The sequence below is a fragment of the Terrapene carolina genome, unplaced genomic scaffold (genome assembly GCF_002925995.2).
Source record: "Terrapene carolina triunguis isolate 2854851 unplaced genomic scaffold, T_m_triunguis-2.0 Scaffold33891, whole genome shotgun sequence".
Classification (NCBI taxonomy): Eukaryota; Metazoa; Chordata; order Testudines; family Emydidae; genus Terrapene; species Terrapene triunguis.
The window spans coordinates 8123717-8150048 of record NW_020698242.1 but is presented as its reverse complement, the minus strand read 5'-3'; positions in this window follow the sequence as shown (position 1 = coordinate 8150048).

Here is a 26332-nt window from a genome sequence, read left to right as displayed (position 1 = left end):
GTAAGCATGTGAGTGTTCCCTTTGATTTCAACGGGATTCTTCATTAGAGAAAGGTTAAGCCCATGCTTAGGTGCTTTGCTAGATCAGGGTTATAATAACCAAGAATCATCCCTTTCCATTTGACTACATAGAGCGTGATCACAAAGAAAGTTGGATCTGACAAATACAGCACATCCAACATTTGGAACCAGGACTATTTTTATAGTTAATGCTGAGAACTTGTAATTTGTTTGTAATAGAAAGAAATGTATTTTTTCAGTCTCCTGATTAAACTAGAACACTTTCCCCCTCAGATGCTAAAAAATGGAGTCGCCACACTCGATAAAAGGCATTCACTCCCTCTCTCATGTTAAGGCAGTTTACCCATTAAGAGGAGGGCCCAAATTCTTCTCCACCATCCAGTATTGCCGAAGGGTTCTTCACTGTCTCGTAACTCTGTGACTGCCCATTTTGCTGTCACCCCTAAATGTGTTACTAGATCAAAGGTTTCTAGTGGGTACACATCCTTGATTTGTATCCCTGGAATAATCACGAGAGTATCAAGAAACAGTTCAACTCTGCTAACTGTGGCCACGATTCTGCCGTTTGAAACCCAGGCACTACCTTGCGGTTAGGAGTATTTTGTGTGTGTGTTTTACTCCTATTACATTTTTAAGCCCTCTAAGATGTTTTCTCTTCATTTAAACCTTCCCTTCATTTAAACCTTTTAGGATTCGCTGAACTTTACATGCTCTTAACTTACATGGAACTAAAAATTGTAGTTCACTTGTATGAATTCTTCCTGAGGCTTGAATGTGTGGTAGACACTTACGTATGATTGACTGATGATGAAGCTGGTTTAATATGCAATACCACGTTGAATCTATGCAGTAATATTGCTCCAGGAATTCTATACAATGCAGTCACCACTGCAGTTACCAAGATGTCCTTTCCGGAAAAAAAGGAGCAGAATCTCATTACAGTTTTTTAATAAAAGTAAGAAATAATCCTGTTAAAAATTCAAACATTCAAATAAATCAATTTAGAAACTTTCCCACATATCCTACTTCAAACATGCTAGTCTTTCTTCCTTGAAATGACAAATAGCACAACTGAGAACCATGCAAATGGTATAGTCTCGGTGTGTTTGGCAACAAGAAATCCTGCTCAAATAGGGCCTGGTCAAACTCTTATTTGAAGCTACTGGGAGTCTTTCAAATTTGATTTCAAAACCAATTGGATCAGGCCAATACTTGGCAGGAATGGGTGAATCTGAAGAAGTTCAGGTTCCACTTTTGGCCATGAAGTTCAACAAACTCAAACTTTAACCTTCCAGGAGTGGAGTCCCACTCTAGTGTTCACTTCAGGGTCAGCCACATGGAAGCTACCATCCCTCTCTTGCCACAGCACTCTGAGAATCAGACCATAGGGCATGGACTCTTCCAAAACACCTTTTAGTCTCATACATCATGGGCCCAATCCATAGCTGATGTATCTGTGCCTTGCTCCATAATGTAGCAGTGCCGAATTCAACCAGCCTCAGGATCTGGCCCCAGCAGTATAGTTTTGCAAAAAACTCCTCCTCTACCCTCCAAATCACAACCAAAATCTCTTACCCCCCCACCCCTCTCTGCTTCCCCAGTCACCCTGACTTTCCTCCTCAATGTATCCCATCTTCCTTCTTTGCTCTGCCTGCCTCAGCAACCCATTATGCCACCTCACTTCTCTCAGCCTCTTTCATCCCTACTCCGCCTCTTTCATCCCTACTCCGCCAATCACGGTGAAACTCCTTCCTCTGTTCAAGTAAAGGTGAAAATTCCAAGGATATTAAGACCTTTTTAACAGGATTGTAAAGTCTCCTTAGGCATTTTTTGGTTTATTTGTCTGATTTACTAAATTGACATAATTTGTGGGCTTTATTGTATATATCAAATGTTTCATGTAGTTCATAATTGTGCCCTACACTGATATAATGTAGCACCTTGAAATCCAAAAGATTCTAAAGCACTTTATATAATCAGGGATCTAATCCCCATGTGGACAGGTGGCCTGAATTCTGCACCACAACAATACTGACTTGAACCCATTCACATTTTTGGGTTTGGAAGATGGAGGGAGAATTTACATATGCACCATGTAATTGCTGGACTTGGCATGTGGCCAAGGCATTGGGGTAAATACTCCTAACTTTGTGAAACGGTGGTCACAGGAGACACATGCAGCAGGAAAATTCCCTGCTGCATATTGGAAAACTGGCTCAGTACTGAGTCAGAAGGAAGAGTGTCACTCACTGAATCATCAGCATCACTTCCTGTAGCAACTAGTTATTCCAGAAGAATGAATTCTCACTAATTCAATTAAAGTAATGGACGGAAAGAGTCTAAAAGCTAAATTCTCATTCATGTTAGTTGAAAAGAGTTATTCAGCAAGTGAATACAAAGGTTGTTCGCAGGATTATAGATTATTAACTTCATACTCTGTAATCAGAACCCTGAACAAAATATTGTCCTATAACCAAAGTCCTATGAATTTTACAGCTGAAAGAAGTCCCTTTAAGAAAGTAAATCACCTTTTACTTGAATGTAGCTTACAACTATCAAGCTCCATTGAATTAATGTCTCACGGCAATGGAAGGGCTAATGAAACCTATTTGAGAGAAATGTCATTTGTTCTGAAAACTGACGGTCGTTGTGGCTTTCTTCATCTGATTGAGAGAATGACCTAATTTTACAGAAGATGAGTCTGGTTGGGGAATCAGCAGCTTGTATTTGCATAAACCAAAGGAAGCTGCTTTTTACCGTGCTTATTTGCACGAAGCACTTTAGATGCAGTTTGGTGATAAAAAGGCTCTTCTCTGAGTTTCAGTGGGTCTTTCTGAAAAGTAAAACACAGTAATTACTTAATGGGAAATATAAGAATACTGTTCGACGTCTATAACTTCCTTGAATTGATACTAGCTGGCTAATTTAATGGCTTTGGATCACTGAACATATTTCTAATGCCTCCCTCCACCTCCAATTCAAAATAGATCTCTTAAGTTTATCTAATTTTAGCTCACTTGAAATGTCCAAGGTTGACAGAGTTGATTTACATACCAGCTGAGCAATATAAACAGTTAATACCATTTTTATTAAGTGGCTATATAGCTGCTGAGGGCTATCACTTTCACTGCTGTATGAATGCCACAGCTTTTTAAAAAATCTCTAATTATATTTTAATGAGATACATTAAATGTAGAAATAGAACTTGGTGGGACAATTATTTTGCTAAGAAGCTCTCTTATCTATATACAATGTATTGGGCACGTTTGTATTAATAATGGCAAACGTCCTCCTGTGTGCATACTGTACTTCTTATTATTTGTTCAGTTAATTAATTTGCTGGGTATCCAGACAAAATAGACACAAAAAAATACAATAATTAAACATTGGGTCTTATGGTCCAGCTATGGATCCCCTAATAGCTTTGGAAATGGAGCATTCCACATGGTAGTGGGCAATTAGATCCTTGATTATACAAGTGCTCATGGACAATACAAGCCAAAGCAGGATTTATGGTAAATTCCAAAAACCTCTGAGTGATTTTGTTGGACACTGTGGGGGGTGTTTAGCCCACACTTGCCCTGAAAGGGTGAATGAAGACTGAGAAGAGGGCTAGTTAACCCAACAGGCCACAGCAGAGACAATCAGGTGGCTAAGCAATACCCGGATTGAATGAGGGAGCCCAGCTGAGGAGGAAGGAGCCAGGATGGGACTATAAAGGCAGGAAATTGGCAGCAGAAAGGGGCTGCTAGGAAAGTCTGTAGTCACTCCCTGAGAGAAGGGAGGTGTGTCTGTGAAAACGCAGAGAGGGGAGGTGCCAGGAGGGTAGGATGGGGCTCAGGGAAAGGCAGTAAGGCCTAGAAGAGAACAGACCTTGACCGCTGGCTAGAGGGTCCCTGAGCCAGAACCTGGAGCAGAGGGGGAGGGCTTGGGTTCTTTCCCATTCTTGAATGATATGGGAAAGACTTGAATGAGTGACTGCCGCAGACTTTCACCTTGGGCAAGTCACTGAATTTCTCTAGGCCTCAATCCAGCAAATCACTTCAGCCTATGCTTAACTTTTAAGCATGTGCTCCAGTCCCTTTGGAATTCAATAGTGCTTACATGCATCCCTTTAAATAAAAGGGTTATATTAAACCTTTAAACCTGTGCTTAAGTCCCATTGGCATCAAATGGAATAGAGTGCCGTCAGAGGGATATCAACAACTACAGAGAGATTGTGAAGGGTTGGTGGGACACACAAGGAAGGGAGAAAAAAGTGTAAAGCAAAAATAACTATTATGTGCAAATATAATTGTAGCAGCATTTATGGGGCATCACTTGTTGTTGCTTAACATTTTTTCCAGCTAGAGAGAAATTTAATACAGAGCATAGTTTTAGCTGAGCTAGCTAGCTTTTAGGGAAGAAACAATGGAATCATCTTGTGGGGAAGAAAGGAAGCTAAATTTCAGGGGCTAGGGGGAATGGTTTGGAAACTCCACTAGTTTTCAGACCTCATAATTAGTTCAAGAGATTCAGGAGACCTTCGGCTCCTGGAGAGACTCATCCCTGATTAAAAGTTTGTAGTGGAACTACACTTGCTGAATACTAGATGAGTAATCAGAGATCACACCTTGGCTACTAATTGGGTAGCTAATTAAAATACTGCACTCCTCCCAGAAAGAGAGATGCTCTGGTGGTGATTCAACCCAAGTTACCTACCGTGGTCACAGATTCTAATTGGCAAAGAAAGAATTGTGCGGTGCAAATATTGACATGCCATGTACATAGCATGTTGCATTCTCCTCTGCTCTGTCTTTAATATTACATATTCTGAATAAACTTGACTTTAATTTTCTCAATCTAATTTGGGAATCCAGGAATATTTACCAACTTAAAGGGGAATTCTAGCTGGGGGTTTTATAATTAAGTTCCAGTGTAGAATGGACATGTTGGGTCAAAATTTCAGGCAGCAGATTTCTAATTTTGCACTCAACATTTCTTGTGACCCTAGGCAGAATCCTTATTTGCAACAAGCAAAAAGGCATTTAAGTGCCAGCTAGATTCGTGCACTTTTGACTAACAAATTTAATAATATTATGATAGAAGGTGTAAAAAAAATGCAAGGTACTATTTGAATAAGAGTAATGAGTTTAGCCTCACAAATCCCTGTGAGTTATGAGATAATTGAGGCGCAAGGATTTTCAGTGGGGTCAATCTGGCTGGAGTTAGGGTCATAAAAAGGACCCTGCACACATCCTTTTGTAACACTTTCACCTGCATGTGCAGATGAAAGCTTCTAACATCTGCACATAAGGATGATGGAATTTTCAGTTGTAGAAGATGTGATGATGGGTATTCATTATTATTGTTGTTGATAAAATATCTTTTATATATCACTCTTCATCTGTAAGATCACAAAGCTCTTTACAAAGGAAGGAAGTATCATTATCCCCAGAGAGGCAAAGGAATATGCCCAAGGCCGCCCAACAGGTCACTGGAAGAACCAAGATTGGGACTGGGTCTCTTGACTCCCATGCTAATGCCAGTTGTATGCTCAGGCAGAGTAAAGGCTGGGTTTTGAGTATTAGGCACCTCAGAACAGATCCTCAAAGGTATTTAGACACCTAAGCTCTGTTGAAATCATAATTACCTTTGAGGATCTAGGCCCTAATTACTCCCTTAAAGCTACATAGGAAGTCTGTAGCCGAAGCAGGAACACATTCCAGGTTTCCCGATTTCCCACCTCATCTGCTTTCACCATAAAACCATCCTACCTCGCCATGCCTGTTTTGATGCACAAATGTGGGTTTTGCATACACAGATGGCCCACACACAAACAAAGAAATGTACGCCACTTATGTAAAAACGCTGTTAAAATCATTTGAAAAAGTCATGTGGACACTTCGTAACACTGTATGTTGCAGGAGACCATGTTCCTGTCAACTCACCCCCTTGATTCATGGCAAGAATGATCGAATTATTCCTGATAGATCAGTGTCAAGTATTACTCGGGGTAGCTCCAGTGATGGCCAATTCCACTCCTCCTCGCCGCAACTTCTTATATTGCTGAGCTGTTCTTCTAGATCAAAAGATTTTCCTAATATACAAATGTTCTAGTCTGAAGCTTAAGTCCATTATTTCTTGTTCGGTACTGACTGATTAATGAGAACATTTGATCCCTGTCCTCTTTATGTAATCATGTCTCCTCCTTGTTCTAGGACAGGGGTCGGCAACGTTTGGCATGCTGCTCGCCAGGGTAAGCACCCTGGCAGGCTGGGCCAGTTTATTTACCTGCTGATGCAGCAGGTTCAGCCATCGCGGCCCCCATTGGCTGCGGTCCCCCATCCCGGGCCAATGGGGGCGGCGGGAAGCGGCGCGGGCGAGGGATGTGCTGGCCGTGGCTTCCCGCCACCCCCATTGGCCCGGGATGGCGAACCACGGCGAGTGGGGGCCGCGATCGGCCGAACCCGCCACGTCAGCAGGTAAATAAACTGGCCGGCCCACCAGGATGCTTATCCTGGCGAGCCGCGTGCCAAACGTTGCCGATCCCTGTTTTAGGACAACTTTCACATCTCTTAAAGGTGCCTGCAAGGGGTTTAAAACAATTGGTTTGGCTCTTTCTTTCTTGATGGTGTATAAAGAAAGTCCAAATATCCCCCCACCACCATACACACTTTTCTTGCTGCTTTTTACCTTAGAATTAACTCTCAAATATTATAATGTACAGGGAGAAGATACTATCAGGTTAAATAACTGGTGAATCCTCCAGCGGTGGTCACCATGTTCCATGCATCAAGGACCTCCTGCAATTACCCAGAGCAGCAGGATGTAGATAGCTAGGCCGTATATGTTTGTGTATGGTTAGTAAATGTGGTTGTCTGGAACCCAGCTGGGCTGCTGGGTTTCTTATAATTTTTCTTAAGTAGAGAGCAAAAGACACAAATCTGATCTGTAACTTATCTATTAAAAAATCCTAGTGCCTTCTCATGGTGGTTGGTACTCTTTATGGACTCGAGCCAAACTCCATTAAACTCAATGGGAGTCTTTGTATAGTTATCAATGAGAGTTGGAATGGGCCATCTGCAAATGGTAGCTGTAGTGGGGGGGAAATGCACCTTCCTTTTAATTGCTTGTTTCTGCAGATTTGGCAGTTATGCTTTATAGGCTCACTGTCTGGTTCCACAAAGTTAAAACAAGGACGTATTACCAAGTTTTAGCCAATACCCAAATTACCTTTGATATGGTTCTCAATGATGCTTCATTCATTTGTCAAAGAACATTCAGCTGTGAGACTCAGAGGAGCAGGGTATTAGAAGCCAGAACTATTCCATTCTGATTTTCAGAAAGGTGACAAGCCGCAGGAGGGCTGCGGGTGGCCGGCATGCACTGGTTAGGTACCCAATTGCAGTCAGGGAGATGTGTGGTGGAATCAGGTTCAAGCCAGGTCAGGATACCAGGAAGTCAGGGTCAGGCACTGAGTTGCAGGCTCGAGGCCAGTAGCAGTCAGGGACAAACTGGGGTCAGGAGCTGGAATCAAAGGTTCACAGTAAGAGGTCGTCTGCAGAAGCAAGCAAGCAGTCTTCATCATTGCTCAGACAGCTCCCTTTAATAGCTTCATGGTTTCTATACGGGGGGGAGGGGCAATCAGTGGGCTCCGGGGGGCCACCACGCAGGCCCCACTGGATGGTACTTCCTGCAGTGTCTAGTTTCACAGGGTCCCCCAGTGGAAGCCCAGACTGCGCTACCAGTGGTGATGCAACAGCGTTAGCAGCCCTGCACCTCCATGGTCCCATGTTTCACTCTGGCCAGGTGCTTATATCCCCAGTATAATCTGAATGACTCAAGCAATAAGCCTCTACAGCAGCCTATATTCTAGCTCTAGCCCATTGACAGTCTATAAAATAGCTTCACTGTAATTTGGCTCAAAGCACTCTTTTTAATCTCTTGTATTGATTTTACATTACAGCTCCTGTGGAAAGAAACTTAATGCAAGCTTATGCCTACGTTACCTATATACAAATACATTAGACATATTCTTTTAATTCCCCCTTTTTCTTTATTGCCCATCATGTCTGGATGCCAATCATATATATATATATAATGAATTGCATTACTGCTTAGGATATTTTCAGTTGCTTGACTGCATCACTGATTTCTATTTATTAAAATATAATAAAGATGAATATTGAAAAAGATACTTCCACGTTTTTTTTTTCTAGTTGGGAGGCGCAATCGAACAGAGTACACTGATTGCTGCATCAGTGGCTATAGAGCTTTATTGTTGGCGTTAGCTTGTGGAAGAGGAGACAGTGATTGTATTGAGATTGTTTTGGTTGGTAGCTGTCATCTCGGGAATAGATAACACGATGATTTCCTATGCAGAGGGAAGGTGCATGGGGCTCTCTGAGGGGTCAGGCACCCAGCCTCCCTGTGCTAGTCTCTGCTAAAGAGAAACAGCCAACCACATCCACCTGGGGATGATTAATTGGATCAGTAGCTGGATGGCAATTAATTTTTATAAGGAACCCCTGGCCTTATAAAGGGTTATGAGTGCTCAGCAAGAGAGGAAACTGCAGAGGAGAGAGACTACGAAGCTCTCCAGGCAGGGAGGCCTGCATGACCCCCTGATTCAGCAAGGGAGAGACTGCAGAGCTCCCAGGCAATGGAACAGCCTGCTGATTTACAGCAGAAGGAGAAGGTTTGTTTACACAAACATTTGGCAGTTGATTAAATAAACTAGACCCCTGAAGGGGCATTGTTCACTTGTGTACAAGCCTCATTAAACTTACTGAAAACCTACTAAGGGAAACCGAGGGAGGGATGTAACCACAGTTCCACACTAGGCCACCAGGGGGTGTTCCAGGAGTGAGTGCCCACCATTACAAAAGGATTAGGAGCCTCTTAGGCCTTGGTTTAGAAAAGAACTTAAGTCCACCCATACGCACATGAGGCCTCCCATTGACTTTGATGGCTCTATTGCATTTGTAAAGTTAGACACATGCTTAACTATCCTGCTTAATCAGAAGCTGATCCCTGGCTGTCACAGACAAGCCTTTCTCATGCTAAGGGCAGGTGGTAGGAAGGTGACTCACAGCCCTGGTACCCCTGGGAAGCGCCACAAGTGGTTTGTGGAGCAGAACATATGCCACCTCCCCTCCCATGGCTCACATAGGGGATGTGGCTGAGGGGAAAAGGAGTGTGGCTAGATCTTCCCTGCAACCCAGTGATCTCCAGCTGCCATCGTAGTCCATAGGGACTATTGGAAGCTGGCATAATGTAGAACAGCTCTAAGGATGCTAAAACTGGTGCTGGCCACTTGTGTGGGCACATAGCCAGTCCAGGTTCAAGGAAGGACAAAGATGACTTAAAGCCACATTGGCCCACCTCTTGCAGAGCTGGGCTGTGTGCTCCTCAGCTGTAGCTGAGGATCAGGTTGTGGTGTCAGTTAGTTTCTAGCAGTGGACCCTTTGATCCAAATGGATTGTCCTCAATTCCTGAAACAGTCCTAGAATTATAGCCCAACCTCATTATTTCATACCTGCTTGGCAGTACCCAATCAAAAACCGGACAACCTTCCATCTGTTGTTCATCTCCTCTATGGTACAGTGCAATGCATCTAATCCTAATACATCTTCTGAATGGGCTCACACAACACATACCTTAACAGGAAAAATGCATTTCAAAGATGGGCTGAAATGCCGGACCTCTGAAATGTATTTTTCTCCTCTAATGTAGTTCAATAAAAAAAAACAGTCTCCAAGAATATGTTGTCCTGCTGGCATTTATACCCTACAGTTATCACACTTATCCCTTTCCCTGACCTCATTATTTGGATGGCAGCACTATAGAATTTAATTTTCAGTCTTACAGAAGCAGATTCTCCTTCTATCACTGTAGGTTTCTATTCAAAGAAACTGCTAAATATGTCCTCTTTTGGTAGCAGCAGACAAAATGAGCTCATGCACAACCTGATGTTATTCCATCTAGTTGGCTTGACATACACTGTGTATTTCAAAGGATCACGCCTCTAAAAGACGAACCGTGTTTAATAAGGACCATAAAAATCTGAGGTCAAACAGGGCCGCGAATTCAGCAACACAATGTCATATCACAGCACACGCGGTTGCAGACCGGGGACAGCGTGCAGCAAGAAAACCCCACAGACCTTCTTTGAAATTGCATAGAGGGCATGCCTGGTGATTTAATAATCATATAAAAGTGAAAGAAAGTCCTGGAAAAATAAAAGGTAGAGACAATCCAGATCTGTATGGAAAAAGCTGTTTCCCCAGTCCCTTAACACTAATAGAAAAGCAGATTTGCTGTGAGTGGAGAAAAGTAACTGTCTTGGCTCCCTTTTAAGGGAAGCAAATTGAAAGAAAGAATTCAGAGGAGCCCATTATAGTCCACGAAGGAGACCAAGACCGAGTTTGGAATAGCCTACGAAGGAGGAAGGATTCTTGTCTTCCTGGACTTTTGCCCTGCCATTCAGTCAAAAAGCAAAGATCTGAGAGCAGTTAACATTTCACAGCAGAAAAGGAGAAGAAACAAGTTTATTATAGCAGCCAAGCACTGAGGAAACCTTTTACTGAAAAACATAGTGTCTCTGAGAGGAGGAGGTTGTGGAAGAGCCTATGTACATAGGGTACACTGGATAAGTAAAAGATGAAGAATTACACTTTTTGATATTGAAATGGCTGTTTTAATTGGCTGAACACTTTGTTCCTGGAGCTGCATGGCATGGTAGTACTGAAGTAACGTGCTTGTTAAAGACTCCCTTTTCATATGAAGAAATTTCAGAAAAAAATACTTTTGAAGTGTCTGGAGATTGATGTTCTCTTGGACTTGTTATAGCACACAGCATGATGGTGAAAGACAACAGATATCGGCTGTATAAATTCTTCAAATGATTTTCATAGAGTTTAAAGCCAGAAGGGACCATTAGATCTCGTCTGACCTCCTGTATACCAGAGGACATAACATTTCACCCAGTTTTCCCTGTATTGAGCTCAATAACTTGGGTTTAACTAAAGCATTGTACCAGAAAGGTATCCAGTGTTGATAAGAGATGGAGAATCCACCTCTTCCCTTGGTAGTTATTCCAGTGGCTAATCACTGTCACGGCTCAAAATTTGTGCAGAATTTCTGTTTTGAATGTGTCTGCCTTTAGTTTGCAGCCATTGGTTCTCATTATGCCTTTCACTGCTAGATTAAAGAGCCTTTTAGTACACGGTATTTTTCTCCACCCTAAGGTACTTGTACATTGTTGTCAAGTCACCTCTCAACATCTTTTAGATTAGCTAGATGGAGAGAGCTCTCCAAGTCTCTCGCTGTACGGCATTTTCTCCAGCCCTTTAATCATCTTTGTGGTGCCTTACTGTACTCTCTGTAATATTTCAACATCCTTCTTAAATGTGGACTCCAGAACTGGACATAGTATTACAGTACTGGTCTCACCAGTGCTGTATACAGAGGTAAATGACCAACTCATACTCATTTCTCCTATGTTTATTCATCCCAGGATCACATTAGCATTTTTTGCCCAGCATCGCATTGGGAGCACATATTTAGCTCCTTGTTCAATATCACCCCTAGATCCTTTTCAGAATCACGTCTTTTCAGGAGCTAGCCCCCCATTCTGTAGGTATGGCCTGCATTCCTTGCTCCTAGATGAATAACGTTGGCTGTATTCAAATGCATTTTGTTTGAATGGGCCGGTGTATCGCGTGATCCAGGTCATTTTATATTACTGCCCTTCATCATTATTTACCACTCTGCCAATCTTTGTGTCATCTGCAAATGTTAGCAGCAGCCGTTTTATATTTACTTCCAAGTCATCGATGAAAAGGTTCAATAACATCAGGCCTAGTAATGATCTCTGCGGAACCCCTCTAGAAATAACCCCCCCCCCATTCAGTGACGATCCCCCATTGTCAACTCCTTTCTGAGATCTATCAGTTGGCCAATTCTTAATCCATTTAATGTGTTTTATTGATATACTATAGTGCTCATTTTTAATCAGAAGGTTGTGTGGCACCTGACAAAAGTTTAAGTATAATATATCCATGCAGTTACCTTTATCAACCCGATTTGTAATCTCATCAAAGGATGAAATCAAATTTGCTTGACAAGACCTATTTTTGATAAAACCATGTTGAGTGGCATTAATGATATAGTCCTATCCTTTAATCCTTTGTCAGTTGAATCCCATTTCTGCTTTTCCATTGCTTTGCCAGGGAATGATGACAGGCTAACCCAGAGGGGTGCACTAGGAGACTCTGCAGAGGGGCGCGTCTCAAAGATGCAACTAGCCCTGCAGCTGTGACAGTACTAGGTGAACATCCCATAAATCAATTGGGTATTCCCAGTATATAGGGACCTTCTCCAAAGCTGACTGAAGCCAATGGGAGTTTATTTGCTTCACAGGGCTTTGGATCAGGTCCTCAATATAAGATATTATTGTTATCACGTGGTTTATACTATTCCTTGAATTCAGACTGATGGCACCTCGGCTTCTGGGATTTCACAGGAAAAGCTCCAGGGCAAAGGTTAATGGCTTTTAGCAAAAAATCTCCTTTGAACTGAAGAAATCTCTACCTGATCTGCCCTGGGAGCATTTATGGAAAGGAAAGGAGGCTCCTGAAGTGATGCATCATAATTGGTTTTGTTCCTGCATAGCCCTTCTGAAAGCTTTAAAATGTGCAGAGACTGTTTTCTGGATTTGGTGACAGCTGTCAACAGTCTCTCCATTAGCAAAGAGGTGACAAACACACAACCCTTATAAGACCAGTTAATGTAAATGTCTTTAGCTATCTTCCGGCATATTATCTTTATTGAAATTCCAGATGTGCTCTCATTTCATAGATCATATTACCTGCATCACCTGTAGGGCTTGCACCACTGGGTCAAATAACGCACTATATTGGGTGGTTACACTTCAAGTGGCAAGATGTGGAGGTGGGCTTGGTGGGTTTAATAGTCATCTCTAATAAGCAAATACGAACCTGAAAAAGGGCCCCATTTCTTCCCAAAGGTAACTACAGCCTCATCGTGAACATCTTCGTTACATTTCAACTTGCATGACAATCCTGCTGAGGTTTAATACAGGACTGGAATTGGAAGGAAAACAATGTTTGCTTTCTAATTGCCCTGCTCATTTCTAGTTTCATCTCATTTATAAAGCATTAAAACGAAATCTTTCCCAAGCAACTGCTTCATAAACCAACATGACAGCACTTAACACTGCTCTAGCACATATGTCTGTCACTCAAATAGACAGCACTGTGAAAACCCGTGTAAGCAACTTCACTCTTCCATCAGAAACCTCGCTATTCCCCAGTCAAAACAGAAACATGGGTAGAATTTAATTGTTATGAGAACCCATTCCATTGTCTCCATGCTGCAATGCTGGACTAATTTCACTGGGGAAGAGTGGTGTTTTTATGGGGCTAAGGGAACCAGTGTTCAAAAATTACTTGTGATTTATATGTACCAAACAGTACTTCTGGCAGCCTAATTATTCCTTGTTTCATTATCCCTGGATTCCTGGTAGCTGACTGATTCACAGCTTTTACTTTCCCTTGCTCTAAGATAATAGTGGGAGAGGTAAAGCAACCACTGTTTTCAGCAATAGCTGTCATGAGGGAAAATTCTGAGTACTGCCTAAGGGAGTTCTTTTGAAGAAAGTCTATTTGATATGCCAGGTTCTTTTGAGGAGTTGGAGAATACTTTGAAAGTCAGTTTAATGATGCTTACTGTTTAGTGGGAGTGATTCACTGAAAAATGCAGTAGTGGGGGTGTCTAATTCCCGTGCGTCTAGGAAATATGGACTGCTGGTGAAAGGCTAAATATATGGGGCACTGTTGCAAACAGACTTACAATTTCAATGGCTGTCTCTGTAATAAGGTGAACATATAGCAATATCTGTCATATTGGCTGAATTCTGCTCTGGGGTCTGTATCCATATTCACGGTACAGCTCTTAGCTATGTATTTTATACATCTGAAGGTTGAGGTACAAACATCAGTCTCTCATCTTCATTTGTTCTCTTCTGTGTCTACACTTGTGCCTTACTTGGAGTGCAAGTGCCAAGTGGATAAAGTCCAATGAACTAATTTTAAAAGGAAAGACCCATCATGCACCAAACAGGTGTGTGCTTCATGGAAATTGAAGGTGAGGAGAATGAGAATTTGCAGGGAGAATGAGACACTTGAACCATGTGTTCTATTCAGAATTCAGTGGGGTGTTATTGGAAAGAGAATTCAAGTCAAGGACTCCAAAGCCCAAGGAGTGCAGAGTTCATGACTGCTTTGCATATGATGAGGATCTGGGAAGAGGAGGTTAGGAATGAGTAGGCTTTGGAGCTGCATGGTATAAGTAGTACAGTGAGGTTGGGAACTGCATGATAACCAATCATGGTATAGGGTGAATGTAAGTTATGGGTCTCATGCTGGAATTTTTGGATGAGGTTCTCTAGTCTGTGTCATGTAGGAGTTCAGACTAGATTATCATAATGGTCCCTTCTGGCCTTAAAATCTATTAGTGTGGTGTTGTGCTGTTTTGAAGTTGTATAAGTAAGAAGTTTTGGAAGATTGGTTAGAGTTCTGTCATATATATGAAACTTTCATTCGTGGTTGTCAGAACTCAGTTCTGCTTGACTTGAACAAGCACCTAATTTAGAAAGATTAATCAGGATTGGCATAGTGGTGATGTCAATTTTTGATGAATGCTTCTTTTTCTCCATCTTCCACTCTTTTTAAATCACTCCACTTTCTTTGCCAAACTGAGTTGAAAGGGGTTCAGAGCGGGATTCTTCTGTTTCTGGGGGTTTCATCTCTTCATGGGTTTCTCCGTGTTGCTTTCCATTTGTTCATCATGGGATAGCTGTAGTAGCTAAATTAGATTTCTAGTGATCAAAGGCATGTTTCTTTTTTAATATCTTGACTTGTCGGTAAAGTGGCAATAAGAACTGGTTGACAATTTTCCATCTAATAATTTTTATATGGAAAATGCCTTTAAAAAAAAGATGTTAGCAAAAACATCATTTTTTCTTGAATGTTTTCTGGTTTTCTTAAAACTAATTTTTGCAGGGTTTTTTTTTTGACAAAACTCCCCCAAAATTCAAATAAAAATGTTGACAAAACAACAAAAAAAGTGGTTGTTATGTATATTTTGTGCATGGGGAATTTTTTTCCCCCTCAACCAACTCTAATAACAATATTTTCCCAGTTCAGTAAAGGACTTTGAGATCCTCCAATGAAAGGTGTTACTAAAGGGCAATTTATAACCTTATGGACTTCATATTTTACATAGTATTAATCCACCAAGCACTGCTGGTGATCTACCATGAGAGAGGCTACATGTGTGCTGAACAGTAAACACAGAAATTTAGAACTGAGCCCCTTAGTTCTCCCAATGTTTTGGGGTCTATCTGATTCCAACCATCACAAAAAAATTTTTTTTTGTGTGCCAAACCTGTGCCTCTTCATTCATTAAGGATTCTCAAACTCAGATGAGGTAAATCTTCCCACACAGATTTTATCATTCTACTTTTTTTGGTTCTCGTGTAGCAAATAACATCACTTAAAAGGTAATGGGGTCAGCTGGACCCCCTCAATGTTAGCTAATGGGAAAAATGAAACAACTGCATTTCCAGTGTCTATGGGGGTCTCTTGGACCCCAACCTTTTACAAAAATTTAAATAAAACATAATAGGCAAACCACTGCCTGTTCTTTCTTTAAGTATTCTCAAATTATGACAACCTGTTAGCATTGGTTTTTGTCTGCATACCTGTTGTGGTTTTAGTGAAGCAAAAAAATCAAAGTAGAGGGTGTCAGACCCCAAATAATTATTCCAGCATTGGATTATTTTTATTTTGAGGCAGCAGCTATATGATTCGATGAATCTTTTAGCATTGTTTTTATCCTCATAGCTCCAGTTTTTGTTTTTGTTTTTTTTAAAAATGCACTTCTAGGGTCTTGGGGGGGGAGGTGTCTCTGAGACCCTGGATAACATTTGCCTCAAGTATCATCACAATTGTCCAGCAAATTGAGTTTCTTTGAAGATAACTGTCAAACTGATTTTCTGGGAAGCCGACACTTGCTAGCAAGAGTTTTTGGTAGGGTTCCCAGTCCTCCAGGATTGTCCTGGAGTCTCCAGGAATTAAAGATTATGTCATGTGATGAAACCTCCAGGAATATGTCCAACCAAAATTGCAACTCTAGTTTCTGGGGAAGCCACAACTGTCAGATACATTTTCTAGCATGCCCACGTTTGACAGAGGATGCTGTTGGGGCAAAGACTTGCTGTTGCATTTCACGTGCACATTGCATGTCTGAATGCATATATGGTTTGGATTTTGTTGACTGGCACTTGGGATAATAAATCTTTCTCAGGGACCTGGGCACAGAAATGGTGCAGGAAAGGAACACTGCAGCCACACCTCAGGCTTCTAGGGAAGTAAGGTCTAGTGTGCTGGGTATTGATCCTGAGCCTAAGAACCAGGGAAGATGTTACGTCTGTTCCAGAGAACAAGACAGAAAAACACATAAAAAATGTGGGAAGTGTAAAAACTTTGTTTGCTCAGAACACGTGTCTTGTATTTGCTCTGTTTGTTCAAAGATTTAGGCCATTTGCTGCCACTTTGCTGTATTTGTGCTTTCTATATAATTGCTGTTGCTATCTATTTTCATTGTCTAAATATGGGGTCAGTTAGACTTTGACCACCTGTATAGCGTTTAATCATGGGAGTCAGTTAGACCCCAACACGAGTACTGTGTAGCATGCTTTTGAATCTAGGAAAATTTTAACCTGTTCAGAGCGTTATGGGTCACCGATTACAATCAAGTCAGTTTTAAATGCACCCATGTGTTTCCCCCCCAATTTTGACATAATGGGGGTCTCCAAGACCCCAATACAGAAATAGTTGGGTGATTTTTGGTCCAGTTCAAGGGTTGCACTCTTTGCAGATTACACTGTTATTCATTAGTTAAATCCAGACTCTAGCATTTATTTTTCCATCCCATTGTATGCATATCAATACTGTTAATTCTCGGTATATACAGGTGTGTCATCTTTTAATTACCAGAGAGTGTCATGGATCTTCTTCGTTCCATACTTGGTTCTTTTGTTGCAATCTTTGGAGCAATGTAATGTGATTTACATTACAGCGATTTTTTTTTCACCCTTTAGTCAAAATGCTCTCATTGCTGATCAATAGGTAATAGCAAGGACAAAACATCCCAGGTATTCTGCAAGTTCATTTAGAAGTCATACGTGATTTCAGCCTCCTCCTCCGCCTCCTTTCCACCCCCCCTTAAATGGGCACCTCATTTGTTCTCTTTCAATGTGTATATTTTTGCTCCAACTTGTGGAGAAGTGTGTTCCCTTCCTCCCCCAACTTTGCACATTGTTATCTGCATATCACCTGTAAATAATTTATTCATACTTGGACGGTTCTATTTATAGCCAGGTAAAGCTTCTCTATCACATTGTGCATCTTCTTTTTAAGCAGAAGGAAATTTTACATTTCACAAAACCCAGAAACTATATTATGGATGTGCGACCTGATGAAAATAAAATAAGAATCCATAAGAGCCTCTGTTTGAAATTTGAAGATGAACCTGGAATGAACTTTTCAGGAGATTCAGATATGTTCAGAGACCTCTTGTCTCCAATATTCTCCACCGTGTGCCCCTGAACTACCTGCTTCTGGAAAGGACAAAGGGCATGATCCTGAGAGCGGCTGAACACTTCCAAGCATCTCTGGCTTTATTGGAAGTTGCCAGTGTTTAGCTATTCTTAAAATTAAGCCCTGAGGCTAAAGTTCACAATTCTGCAGACAGACAGCACAATCCAATGCACTACTTATATTTCACTTAGACCCTCAAAATTGGACTTACATGAGACATAAGCGGTGGTCTTCTGCTCAGCAGTGATATCTACCCTAAAAGCAGAAATGCCACAAGGAAAGTTTTCTCCCTGCATCGCTAGCCCAAACAGACTAGGTATTTTGAACGTTTATGAGGTTTCCAGCCAAGTTTTGTTTCCCCAAGAGATCTGGGTAGTTTGGATAAAGAGCTGCACTTTTATGAACAATGATTCTAATTGATTTCATTACACAATGCCATTGATGTGCATAGTACCTTACAGAAACATAAGGAGACAACGCCACCATGACAATGAGTTTACAGCCCAAATTAAATACACCTCTACCCCGATAGAATGCGACCCGATATAACACGAATTCAGATATAACGCGGTAAAGCAGTGCTCCGGAGGGGCGGGGCTGCTCACTCCAGCAGATCAAAGCAAGTTCGATATAACGCGGTTTCACCTATAACGCGTTAAGATTTTTTGGCTCCCGAGGACAGCGTTATATCAGGGTAGAGGTGTATAGTAACAACAGAACTCCCAGAACCTTTGGGTGCCTCTGCAAACTGCCCCCCCCCCAAATTCTATGAGGTTCACCCATCACTAGGCCACATATAGTATCTGATCTTTGTCTTGAATGGTCTATCAAACTGACACCCACCAAACTTATCATTGTTTATTGTTACTTGCCATTCAGACTTGTTTAATTTGTATTGATTTTGGGCTTGATCCTGCAACCCTTACTCATTTGAGTAGTCTTCCTTTTACCTAGATGTAATCCCAGTAGTTCCGCTGCTCTGACTGAGTAAAGTTGCAGGCTCGGACCTGAGACTGCTAGAATATGACCAGAGATCCCTTCTGTGCAATGACAGTTTTCCCCGAACGTCCTCTTGCAAAAGCAAAACAAAAGACGTGTCATTTTAACTTGCTGCTTAAATTACTGTTTAAAAATTTCATTGAGACGGTTTTAAAAGGGCGTAAAAATGTAATCAAGAATTGTCAACCTGCTCTAAATCATTCAAACTTCTGCTTAGAAAGGGGAGGGGAGGGGGAAGGGAAAGGATCTGCTAATGTTTCTGGTTTGTCTTGTCTCGCTGTGGAAATTATACTTTCAAATATGATGTGCAAGGACCGTGTGCATAATTGATTGATTGGCGAATCGGAGAATGAGCTACCTGTGCTTCACTAGTTAGGTTCTTGGAGTGTTACACAGCCAGAGAGAAGGTTTCAGGATGGAACCCAGGGCTGACAGACACAGGGTGATCTTGGAACACCCCTGGCTCTGAGGGGAGATCTCCGAGAGCAAAGGGAAATGACCACTCTTTTCAGTTCCTCCCCGAGAAGCAGTTGACGGGGAGCCATCTCCTTCTGTAAAACAGTTTTTTATTTTGAAGGAGGAGAAGCTTCTGTTTGTTTTTCTTTTTTGCTTTAGCAAACTGCGCTCACCTTAAACCGCACAGATCACACAACAGCCAAGCAAAAAAAAAGCATTGTCTAGAACAAAGGCTTTCCAGCACATAGATCGGAAGCCTGACCTAAGTCAGTTCTGGGGTCACTAGAGTGGTGTCAGATACCTCTCCAGAAGGGGAAGCGATGTGGAGACAGCTGGATCAGTTGCTAAGCTTAGGAAAGCAGGAAACAGCCAGCTACAGCTGGAAAAGTGGACTGGCTTAGGAATGCCTGGGCAGCTTTGTTATCTAGGGTTTGATTCTTTTAGAAAGATTTGCTACAAATCCGCATGTGCGCTGCACTCCGCTCTTTCTTCTCCTTCTCTGAGCTTAGGGGCAACGGTTGGCCAATGTTGGAGCATCTGCCTTCCTTTTCCCCACTAGCCAATTACCACACAAGCCCAGCTCACTCTGTTTCCTTATAGACTTATTACAAAAGAAGCCCCACTGCATGCATCATTTAAAAGGAAACTGCACAAAACACTGATAAAGATCCTATATGGAACAATCCCCCTAGCCTGGTCAGGGTGTGGAGGTGGAACATATGATGTATTACGGTGGGTTTGTCCCATCTCCATTTGCTAGGACTGTAGAGATGAATCACAAGGAGTGGTCCCATAATTCTCTGTCCCAGCTAATCTATGCATTTAGGAGGGCATTTTCAAAGGTGTCTAACAGAGTTAGGCACCCAGCTCTCGCTGAATTTCAGTGGGAGATTCACCCTTGTTGGACAGCACTGTCAAAGTTGTCCAGCCCAATCTGCCCCAGTTCCCTCGCTCCATACCGTTAACCCCTGGGAAGGTTTGTCTCTTGTGGCCTGTGTTACAGACAGTCACGGGAAGCAGAGAGTGTTGGCTTGAGCACCTGATAGGCAGTGAGCCAAATTCAGCCCTGGTGCAAGTGGGTGCAATCCTGCTAACTGCAAAGGAGTTAAATTTGCCGACACTAGGAGTGAATTTAGCTTGATATCTCTTTCCCTTCGGGACTGATCACATCCTGCCTTTCGTTCTACTTTGATAGATTTATTTCTTGCTCTGGAAAGTAAGAGGCAGGGCTAGGTTATAATGAATATAAAAGGGTTTATATAGTAAGTCTGCTGGACAGAGATAGACCCTGTTTTTCCACATGGCTTTCTATGCTGCTAGAATGACTGCACCCAGCCTGTACTGCTTTGTGAAAACATGCAGAATCTCCCTGCATCTTGGCCAGGAGTTAGCAGTCATAGAAGGGACTACATATTTTTCTGACTGCCCTTGCTTCTCTGATTGAAGTGTGGCTAGCCCCTTATAATTGTTTGTAATGTCTCTTTGGGGATTTAATATATAATATTACATTGAGTGTTTTCCTTTCCTCCAACTGCCAAGGATCCTATTTCTTGGCAGCAATGGAAAATTAATTTCCACTTCAGAAATTGCTTTGAAACAGACAATACAGTACAATATGATTTTTGGTAAAGCACTTTTCCTACAAACTGCGTCCCAAAGCACTTTAGTGAGTTAAATAACACTAGACAATGGATAGTATAATTTATCACTCCCCTCCTTCCCACAATTCTTTCAAAAGTTAGAAATAGCCCAGGGAGTTGATTCTTCTGACCCATCATTTAGGGTCATTATCATTGCATCTTCTGCAAAGCTTGTAAAAAGAAAAGGGCATTATCCTGTCTTAGCACCACTTAGAGAGATATAAACCACTAGGGGGTTAATAACATAGAGGAGGATCTTGCCTAGCGCAGACTTGACGTTTTCGAGGTTACGGACAGAATAGTTAAATGACTCAGTTATATTCTCATCTCCATAAAAAGGGATTTTCATGCATTACTCCCAGCTCTCTGAGATCTCTATGTACCTCAGTCTCCATTTTAAGATGTCCTTGATAAAGTTTCCAATGACAGCATGTTTCGATCTAAATGCAACAGAAATCCATTATACATATATAACCACATCTAATTAAGGGTAACGGTTGTTGTCCCTTCAAGTTGATGAATATATTTTATGTATTGAGTTGGCAGATCCAGCAAATGAGATCTCACAGGTAGCATCACTGTTGTCTCATGGTTAGAGTAGAGGAGCAAATATGCTGGGTTCCATTCTCTGACACTGACTTACTTTGAAAACTTGGCCATGTCACTTAACCTCTCTGCCTCAGTTTCTCCATCTGTTCAAATGGCAGCAATTCTACTTGCTTAACTCACAGGCATGCTGGGATGTGTAATTGATGACTTATCATGCCCTTTAAGATCCTCTAACAATATCTGGGTGGGAAGCACTGTTATTAACATTTCAGTCCATAGTGGTTGCAAATTAAATTAAAGGAGTAAGAAAAACAGAGAGAAAGATATTGAAGAATTTGCAACTGTGCATATAGCACAAAAGTGAGAATTAAGGTGCAAATCTATGGGTAGGGGGAGACATAGAGGTGTCCTGTGAGGGGAAAATCCCAACAGTGCAATTTTTTCCATGATTCTAAAAATTTAATGTAAAAGAATATCCCAAAATTGGAGCCAGAATGGTATCAGACATGTAGAAAAGGAGCGATCTCTTAATATGTGTATTCAAAGTGGGGAGGTAATTAAAAGAGCAAATAAAATGTTTGGTGAAGAGCGGGGGAAGAATTATAGTCTGGATGGCTGAGGTTGCACCGCGCTCTGGCAGCCCACAATCGAAGCGATAAGTTCCAGTCACTGCATTGCAAAACACATTACAGCACTTGAAAAAAAACCCAAACCCCATAACAACAGAGGAAGGCACCGGCATTGTTGCCTCCAGCTTGAAAGGAATGAGTTATGAGGACAAGTTAAAAAACCTTAACCTTAGAAAAAAGTCAACTAAGGGGATCTAATTAAAGAGCTCAAACTCTATAATGGTTGAGCTAATGTCAGCATTATTCATAACTCCATGCAGAAAATTTGACAAAAGAGCACAAATGGAATTAAAATTAAAATAAAGACACAAGGGAGCATCTTCTCTGTTTGAAAGTAATAAATGTTTGGAACGAACTACCTGGCAAGGTTTTGGAGGTGATGACACCAAGGGCATACTCAAGAAGCACCTAGATTTTGCTCTGTGGAAACAAGGTATTAATATGGATGATCTCAGATGAGTCAAATGCTAATTCTCATCCTGGCCAATGCTGAGAATGCCAACAGCTGCTCGATCTCTAATGAACACCTGAATGGCAATGGCAAAGACAAACTGCTTCCCATTTTAGGATGGTGACATGAGCCATCCAAGGGACAAAGAACTGTTTACCTTGGATTGGCACTTGATGACTAATGTATTGTGATCTTTATGCAACCCTCTGTGCCAGCGGTTCTCAAACTGTGGGTCAGGACCCCAAAGTGGGTCGTAATCCCCTTTTAATGGGGTCGCCAGGGCTGGCTTAGACTTGCTGGGGCCCAGAACCTGAGCCCCACTGTCCAGGGCCAAAGCTGAAGCCCCGGGCCGAAGCCAAAGTCCTAGGGTGTCAGCCCTGGGTGGCAGGGCTCAGGTTAAAGGCTTCCTGCCTGAGGGTGAAGCCCTTGGGCTTTGGCCCTACCCCCACCCAGGGCTTGGGCGGCCTCAGGCTGTGGTCCTCCCTCCTGGGGTCGTGTAGTATTTTTTTTTGTCAGAAGGGGGTTGTGGGGCAATGAAGTTTGAGAACCCCTGCTCTATGCATTTGCCCCCCTCATTGGGAGAGGTTTTCCACACCATTTTCCAAACTCCTGCACATGGTCCTGAAATATTTAGTGCTAGAGCAAAGAATTAGTTTCTTCCATTTGCCGAATAGCTGAAAATAAACAATTCACTGTTATTTATTGATAAAACAACAGGGGGGATGGCTTTGAGTGAGGTTTGCTGAAAGGCATTTTAAACTAATCAGTTTTTACCTTCTGTTCACCCTCACTGCGATCTGATCTTGCACATCAGAGTTCATCATCAGTCCCAAATGAAGCTTTGCCCGGATTGGCATTTGGTCTGTCTCTTAAAATGAACACTTCTCTCATTCTTCACTGGTTTCTGGCTGTCTCTGAACTGATGGATCCTGTTCTATTTTTGAACATTCAGACATTATTTTTTTCCATAGGAGGCCAGTGCTAAAGTTTTAGGAGGCTCGCAGAAGGAATTTAATTTAATATCATGTCAGAATAGTAGTTGTTTTGACAACCTTTTGACGAAACAGTGTAACTCCAGTAATTCTGTGGGAAATTACACGAAGCTTCATCCTCATCCAAACAAAGTAGTGAAAATTCACAATTGTTAACCAATAATCTAGGAGCCATTGCTAGCCCCTCATTAAAGGAACCCATGGCCCACAAACAAGATACCCCAGTGTTTTCGCTGCCCTGGGTTCCCTAAATAGTCGTCTTACCAATTTTTAAATCAAGACTGGATTTTTTTTTTAAAAGATCTGTTTCAGGAATTATTTTGGGGGAAGTTCTAGGGCTTGTGGTATACAGGAGGTCAGACTAGATGAACACTATGGTCCCTTCTGGCCTTGGAATCTACGAAATAATTACAGTAGCGATACAATACTACAGAGATAATGTGCATCATGGGTACAAGCTTTCAAACTGGATCCGTGACTTTTGGTTGCCTCCTTTTTTTGCAATTGCAGATGCTTTAAAGGGAGCTGATTTTCAGAATGTGCATGCTCCGTGGCCCCTTTATGTGTCTCATGCTGGGCACCCAGACACTGAGGCATCTGCCTGACTGTTGAGAACTCAGAGTCTGCCTGGGTCTAACGGTTTGGCAGCTTTGGCCTGGTCTACACTGGGGTGGGGGGGCAGGATCGACCTAAGATACGCAACTTCAGCTATGAGAATAGCGTAGCTGAAGTCAACGTATCTTAGTTCGACTTACCTCACATCCTCACGGCACGGGATCGATTGCCGTGGCTCCCCCGTCGACTTTGCTTCCGCCTCTCGCCGAGCTGGAGTTCAGCAGTCGATGGGAGAGCCATCGGGGATCGATTTATCGCGTCTACACTACACGTGATAAATTGATCCCCGATAGATTGATCGCTACCTGATGATCTGGTGGGTAGTGTAGATGTACCCTTAGTAAAAGGAGAATTGTGCATGTGTACGAAAATTCAAGTAATCATATCTGTGAGGAAAGCAGAAGATACAAGTAACCACAAAGCCAGAAGAGTCTGGGCTGAAGTTGCACAAAACCTGAACTGACGGGGAGGAGAGCAAATAGGAAAATTAGAGGTTAATAAATATGTATAAGGAAAGATAATATAAAGTTATATGGAGTCAGCATAACAAAGGATCTCGGAAGCTGAGAATTGACCGGTCTTGGAGGCAAGTATGGTGGCATTGTCTCAATGGGCTTCCCACTTGTAAATGACTTAATTAAGATTTGTTGGTCTTCTCTGCTGAGTGGTGAATTTCTGTCCAACAATGATGATTCACTTTTGAAACTCTTGGCCCATCTCTTTGTCGGTTCCAATAGAACTGCCTCTAAAAGTCACATTTTGCTGATGCACTGAGGTCTACTAATTGGGAAGAAGTGTTGTCTAATAATTAGAGCAAGGGGCCATGAAACAGATCTCCTGGATTCAGTCCCTGAATCTGCCACTGATTTATTATGTAACTTTGAGTAAGCCACTGATTCAGGGCCTGCACCAAAGCCCACTGAAATTAATCAGTGTCTTTTCATTGACTTCAATGGGCTTTGAATCAGCTTTTTAATGTCTCTGGATTTGATGGTGATCTCTCACACAGTTTCATACCACTGTAACGTCATTGACTGCACTGGAGTTACTCTTGATTTACCCCAGGGTAAATGAGATAAAAATCAAGAGTTCAGTGTCTTGCAGAGGCATTTGTGATAATTGATGTTTGGGATCATCGTATCCAAGTTCGGATGAAAGGGGAAAGTTTAATCGTTACCACTGGACGTTGTACTTTCAGTGGATACTTCTTGTGAGAATTTTGGCATTAAAGATGGCCCCGAGGTGAACATGCAGGTACTCTACCTGGGGGTAGATGCTCAGCAGGTGTTCATTGTCATAGCTCCACTGAAATCAATGGTGTAAATTGCTCTAGTGTTAGCCGAGGAGCTATTTCTTGATGCCTCTCTGAGTCTCCAGATCCCACCGTGTTCAGATGCCCCCACAATTCTGCCAAATGTGAATGGGGTGAATGAGAAGCTATATAACTTCATCACCTCACTTTGCGATTGTGTTCTCCTACCATGTCCTACAGCTCTATTTTCTTTAGCAAAAGTCCCCCCCAGCCCTGGACTTTAAGTTAAATTATACCTTTGTCAGTTGGCCGCATCAGTTGTGCAATACCACTGCTTTCGTAAATTTGGTCCTGAATGAAATCCTTTGGAGCAATCACCAGAGTTGGGGAGAGCCAGTGAGGGTAAGAATCAGCTATTAAAAAAATCAACCTTTAAAAATAATTAATTCCCTGAATTCATTGGGCTACTAAAGAACTCTGCCTCTTTTGCACTAATAAAGGCCTCTTTAACAATGAAGACTTGCTAAACGAAGCTGTTAACACCTTGAAAGAACAACTTTCTTGATCAGGAGTTTTGTTTTTAACAAATTTCTACTGCCAGTGTGCAGGACTGGAGTTATGCTTTAAATTAAGCCAATTCAGTCATGCTAATGTATTGACATTGACCTCAGCCAAAAGTATGAAGCTCTTTAATTAAATGATAATCTCACAGAATGAAAAGAACACCTTATCCACAAAGGATGTTGACTGTGATTATTATTATTAATTATTATTATTATTATTATTTTATTTTATTTTATTATCACCTTTTATTTCATTCATGAGAGAGATTTTCAAAGCCACTAGAGTCACTTATGGGCCTTTCACACTGAGTAATTATCCTAATTACTCTTCAGGGACTGCAGAGCACCATTTAAACTGTGTGTGTTTGTGTGTGTGGGGGGGAATACCGTATATACTCGTTAATTAGCCCGTTAGTTTATAAGCCGACTCCCCAAGATGGTTAGGTAAAAATAGCAAAAACTGTATGACCCTTTCATAAGCCTACCCTATATTTCAG